The sequence below is a fragment of the Mycteria americana genome, chromosome 7 (genome assembly GCF_035582795.1).
Source record: "Mycteria americana isolate JAX WOST 10 ecotype Jacksonville Zoo and Gardens chromosome 7, USCA_MyAme_1.0, whole genome shotgun sequence".
NCBI classification, from domain to species: Eukaryota; Metazoa; Chordata; class Aves; order Ciconiiformes; family Ciconiidae; genus Mycteria; species Mycteria americana.
In genome coordinates this window covers 8,763,127-8,769,126 of record NC_134371.1, presented here as the reverse complement: position 1 = coordinate 8,769,126, position 6,000 = coordinate 8,763,127, and the positions used below count along the sequence as shown (strand labels likewise).

The window sequence follows — 6,000 nt, the reverse complement described above, 5'->3', positions numbered from 1 at the left end:
CGTGTTTTCCCCAAACTTTTTCTTCAGTCGCTGCACAATAAGTGCACTTCACAGCTCTGTGCTGCTACTTGGTAAGACAGCTGGAGAGAAGCTATTTTCTGATTTTCAGATACCATAGTTTATCTCTAATGCTAGTTTTCATTGGCAGTTTAAGAAATTCTTAGAAAACTCTTCAACTTCCCCCTTAGTACCGAGATGGTAAGAGGCAGATAAAACTTATCGTTTACTAATAACTAGCAAAAAGTTTAGAGGTTTTTTAGATGTAAACTGTGGGGCTGCTGTTTGGTTTTTTTGGAGATGACATGTGGCTCACCGCTACCCCAAGAACAAAGGGAAATGATTAGCAGTCCTTTCTACTGGACTTCAAAAAAAAAAAAAAAAAAAATTACCCGAAGAATACAGAGTTTTTACTGAAAAGTTGGGGGCAAAAACTTTCAATTCAAAGCTTAATGTTCTGATTGGGAAATTTCCCCAAGGGGAGTTTCTCACCAGGGAGTTTTGTTGGCCGGGCCGTATGTCCCGTGTCGTCCCACGATGCCCTTTCAAATGGGAGCGAAGACGTTCCCAGCCGTGGTGCCTCATCGGGGATGAGGTTGGGCTTGAGAGCTCTCCCCATGAGGGAAAAGAGAAGCATTTTTTGTTAGAAAAAAAGAACTATTATTTTCCATAGGACAGCAGGCCTGTCTCTAAAGATTTCTGTTACAAAAGCATCATTTTTCCAGAAAACATTGTTCCCACTGGCTACGTGCATCACTTCAGAGCAGAGAGAGCTTCTGGTCCTTCCCTCAGCGTGCCCCAACCCAGCAATATCTGACCAGCTCCTGCTCCCCATTAAAATTCAAAACATGGCCGTTCTCGCCATTCCTTTTCTCAGATGACATTTAAACCTGTCAGTGGTTACAACTGGTGTCGTGTAATCTTTGTAACCAATGCAAAAATTGCTCTCTTGCTTCATGATGGCTTCTAAAAACAGAAGAAGAAAGAGGATGGCTAAGAGTGGACACAAATATGCTGAAATGCCCGTGTGCTGCTTTCCTTGTCGCTGGTCTGACAGTGTTTCCACTGCTCCTCCCCTCAGAAAGCAAAATAAACCCAGGCAGCGGTGAGTAATAACGTGCAATAAGCAGGGATGACAAATCCATTTATCAGCGGTCAAACAACATGGACAATGTGTCAGCCCTGTCCCCACGCTGTGTTTGGTGTCACATAAGTATCGTTACGGATAAGGAGAGGGTGCTGGGACGTGTCTGCCGACAAGTCGGAGTTCGTCCCTGAGACCAGCTGGAAGGGGATCCCTAAAGGGATCCTCAGCGATCCCCTAAAGGGATTCTTTCACTCACGGGCTTGACCCTGGTGTTTCGGTGCCAGGCTGGTCGCATCCTGATGGGCTCGGGATGGGTGCTTGGGTGCCTGCCGGCATCCCCGGCCACGCGGCGTGCCCGTCCGCGCCCCGAGAACGGCCACAGCTGGTGGGGGCTGGATCCAGGCCGGGGGGTGGTTCTGCGCGGCGAGGAGGTGAAGGGCAGCAGCGACTCGTGGCGTGATGTGAAACCCTCTCTCGGGCAGATACCTTGTACAGACGGACACTTAGGCCATGTATAGTCCAGGTATAGAGCAGCTGGGCTTGTTTGTGGGTAAGCATACTGTATACAGCCGACCTGCCTGCGCACAAAGCCAGCGCTGGTTGGTATATGGCCATGCACCAATACCGCTTTGAGCTTTGAATACACGTGCGAACCATTTTAATTGCTTTCATCTGGTATGGCCCCTGGTAAACAGTGACCTAAGATTGTTTATATAAAGCACAAGGGACGCTAGACAGTCCTATCAAGCTGTTTCCGTTTCTCCGTGATTAATATATTCAAGTCTATAGTCATTTGTTTTTATAAACTTCACAAACAAAAACTTAATGTTGATGTTTTGGTACCAAGCTCAAATATGGGAACAATTTTATTCTCAACGCCAGCATTTCTGATGCAAGAACTGAAAGGCGTCCAGAAATGCTGTGTTTTCACTGAATATTCTTTGGTCCCAAGATATAGCATTTTTAAAGCATTACAGAAGCAAAAACAATCCCAGTGCCTTGAAAGCTTTTTATACTGACTCTGCTTCATGGAAATACTGACTCAGGGCCAAATGGCTGATTATATCGTATGATGTAAGAAGGAGTTAGAAAGCTTAGCAGGGAATTAGAATAATGCAGTTTGTGTGCGTCTGTGTGCAGTGAAGGGGGGACACAGCATTTATTAGAAGGCTTTAAATCTTTTGCAGCTATATGTTAGTCGCTTGCAAAACTATCGCAGACCCTGTTGAAAGCGATGGGGATTCGATGTTTGACAAGCTCTTAGCTGCTGAACTGAGCTCCTGGTCGAGATCTTTTCAGTTCATTTAAAAGCTGCAAATCTCCCTTGCTGGGGTGTGGAGGAAGCAAACGCCACTGCTGCCGTGTAGACAAGGAAGAAAAGGACTTTGCCGTGTTATTCTTCTGGAAGGGGAAGGAAGGATGTAGCAGTGTCGGGGGGGCTAAATTCTGGCCTGGCTTCTGCCGTCGCACCGAACTGAAGGTGGAGATTTGGGGATTGGGCATTGGAGTGGTGCAGCTCTCCCTGGATGCTGGCAAAGGGAGGGTGCGATGCAAGGGGAGCCCCAGCCCTGCCCCTTCCCTGCTCTGGCCCTCGCTGCCGGGAGCCATTGCACTGGGGAAGATTTTATGGTTTACTTTTTATCTCGTTGTCCTGCCAGGGAGAAAAGCCATTCATTGCGAGCATGAACTTTGAGATGAGTAAAAATCAAAGATGACCCAAGTGCCTGGAGGCATAAAAACAGCTACTGAATTGTTCAGCTTGTTTAATGAAATGGAGCAGCACAAAGACACAGTTCACATATATATTTATACACACAACAACAATGGCACTCAAAGAATTTACGGAGCGCACTGCAAATTATAAGATGGGGAAGCCTGGCTGCTGTCGGCTGTTTGAGAGAGATTTGGGATGCAAAGACGTATCAGAAAACCAGCCCTTGCTGTAGTGCTGTGATGGCAGAACGTGAAGGAGCTGGGGACACACCAACTCGTAGCTGCTGTTGAAGATCGAGGGTAAGTTGCTGCTTAAACCTCAGGTCTGGCTGCAGCAATGTGCCGCTTGCTGTCGTCGTCTTGCCCTTGAGTCGTGACTCCCTGTAGAGCCGGAGGGCAACTCGCTGTCCCTGCTGCAGCTGCAAGACAGACAGAGCTACAAGGCAGATCTGCTGCAGTTCGCTCCCGCTTTCTAAATATACGGATTACGTACAGACGCACGCATATACACATGCCACGGCAGACCATGCCATCCCTTCCTTCGCAGCTGCCCGCGGTTCCCAGCAGAGCGGCTGCGAGCAGGCAGCCAGCTGCCCTGGCTGCCCTCGCCCTGCCTGCCGCTGCCTGCCTGCGGGTGCTCCCGCTCTGCCCGCGGCGCAGCCCCCGCTGCCTCTCCTGCCTGCAAGGCAGCTGCGCCTGGCCCCGCGGCCGTATTTTCTGCCAGGCGGTTACTGGCGTGGAGGGTGGATAAGGCTGTCTCATCGCGCCGCTTCCCACCTCGAGTGAGTCATCGGACGAGATGAGATGCGAGCGCTGAACTATATTCGATGCCTGTATCTGAAACACCGACTTCGAATGATGGTGCAGGTCACTAGGTCCTTAATTTCCTCTTTAATGGATTTTCTAATGCATTTGATGAATAAATAGGTGCTCAATAGTAAATAGAAATACCATTTGCAATCTTGGACTTGGAACGAGGCCTTAATGTTGCCATTATTTATGTTTACAGAAGTCCTGTGGACCTCACGGAAGGTGAAATACGTGCAAATGCTGAGATGACTGGGGCTGGAAGCACGCAGCAGCATCAGCCCGGGCCGCTGCCAAAGGAACAACTTGAGTGTACGCGCGGTTTTCGGAACATGAATGATCCCATTGACTCCTGATCGCCTGCGGATGCGACCCAGGCTGAATGGGTCTTGTGTTTGCACGGAAAGATGGTCCAGAAGGAACCGAGAACGTTTCCAAGCAGACATCGCTAAATGTTGCTTTGTATGTGCAGAGCACGTCCCCCCAGATGTGAGCTGGGTTACCGGCGAGGGGGTCCTGGCTGCCGTCGTGCAAGCCTAGGGCCGTGTTTGGGGAGGAGGTGGGGTGAGCGGGATCCTGCCTGTGTCCTGACCCTCTCTGTAGGCTGGACTCAGCCCCCCGACGGGGATCGCACTCACGGCGCAGGTTCTGCCGTCCCTCGGCAGCCTCCTGCCTCGATCGGAGCTGTCTGCCCTGACTGTACAGCAATTTGAGCCTCTCGGTTTACAAGTACCACGTTGGTGCGGAGTAATGCAATTATACATTCACATCAATTTGTGTGAAGCTGGCAGCATCCTTGGCGAATATTTTTATACCTCCAGTTTCTAAATGGCATTACTGTTAACAGCAATGTATCATCATTACCAGCAAGGCTTTAGAGGATGCACGAGCAAAGTGTGATATTACTTAAACCTCTGCAAGTACTGTGTGATAATTAATCAGGCATGGGTTGGTTATGTTTTCACCTTACTCGGTAGAGAATAACGCAATGCAATGGAGCAGGTTTTTGGTTAGAATTCTCTGGTGAGCCGATCCCCCCCAGCTCAGGACGGCTGTCTCCCCACGTGTATATGAGAGCACTGCGAGCCAGAAGCCTTGTGCGAGTCTTTTTCTTTCTGCTGAAGCATCAGGTAGTGCTGGGTTGGTGCCAGAGGTGAGATCCAGCCCAGAGGAACCAAGCATCCCGTCCAGGACTGCAGACCCCCAGCCCTTGCTGGCCCAGACGTTATTTGATTTTTGGGGTCTCATCCTGCAGCTGCTTTGGCCATGGTGCTCCCTCCCATCGTGCCATAATGTATTAACAGGGGACAGAGCTGGCAGCGGGAAAGGGGAGCAGAAGCAGGCATTTGTCTTGCTGTCCAGTAAGCCACATAACAAATACCGATGCCAAGTGTAATCCTGCTTCAGTTAAAACTGTTGCTTTGGTTTGTCATCATTCATTGTTCAGAGTACAGCTGCTTAATGACAGGATGTGGGAAATGAAAAGTTTTTTATGTCCTCGTAGACTTTTTAAAATAAAAATTCCTGAGCAACGGAGGGAGAGAAGGCGCTCGCACAGAAACGCCTGGGTTCAGGGGAGGTTTAGACTGGATATTAGGAAATTTTTCTTCACCGAGAGGGTTATCAAGCATTGGAACAGACTGCCCAGGGAAGTGGTTGAGTCGCCATCCCTGGAGGTATTTAAAGGACGTTTGGATGAGGTATAGAGACATGGTGTAGTGATGGTTTTTGGCAGTGTTAGGTTTATGGTTGGACTCGATGATCTTAAAGGTCTTTTCCAACCTATATGATTCTGTGATTCTGTGATTCTGTGAATGCCGAGGTGCAGCCTGGCTGGAGCGAGCCTCCCCTCAACGAGGCTCAGGAGACGGAGGTTTTGCTCTTAGCTTTAAAAATAACCTGCTGTGTAAAGCCGGGCAGTATCCACGCCTCGGCTTTGTTTGCTGGCGTTACACATCTGGTGCAGCTGTCTCTGCCCTGTGTCTTGCAGAATGGGACCTGCATTTGATAGGAAGAAATGAAAAATAAAAGACAAATGCCATGTATCTGCGTGGGGCCACTTCTTTGAAAAATGCCCTGTGTCCAATTAAGTTAGCAAATGTTAGATTTCGATCCTAAATATAGGGGAACGAAGGGAATTATCCATAATTCGGACTATGAGCAAGCGGGTGAAATCTGAGGCGGCCAGAGGAGGCTTCATTAAGCCAGTAATGGAAGAGACAACCCCAGCCCTGCTGAAAGGCGGGGTGCCTGGGGTGCCTTTTTCATTTTCGGCTCCATTTTAATAATGATTTTAATTTTTATACAGGCCACGGTGCGGCTCCACCCCTTCTGCATGCTAATTGCTTCTAGTTGACGGTGCAGAATTACCGGCGGGCACGTGATCTTTGCTCTCG

General features: G+C 49.1%; 1 long non-coding RNA gene across 1 annotated transcript; it reads left to right on the top strand.

Annotated features, from left to right (window-relative positions):
* The first annotated feature begins 2,235 nt into the window (after positions 1 to 2,235).
* LOC142413021 (uncharacterized) lies at positions 2,236 to 5,169 on the top strand. Its single transcript, XR_012776666.1, has 3 exons — positions 2,236 to 2,564; positions 2,743 to 3,097; positions 3,807 to 5,169. It is a non-coding gene; the product is annotated as an uncharacterized LOC142413021 (long non-coding RNA).
* The last annotated feature ends 831 nt before the right edge of the window (positions 5,170 to 6,000 follow it).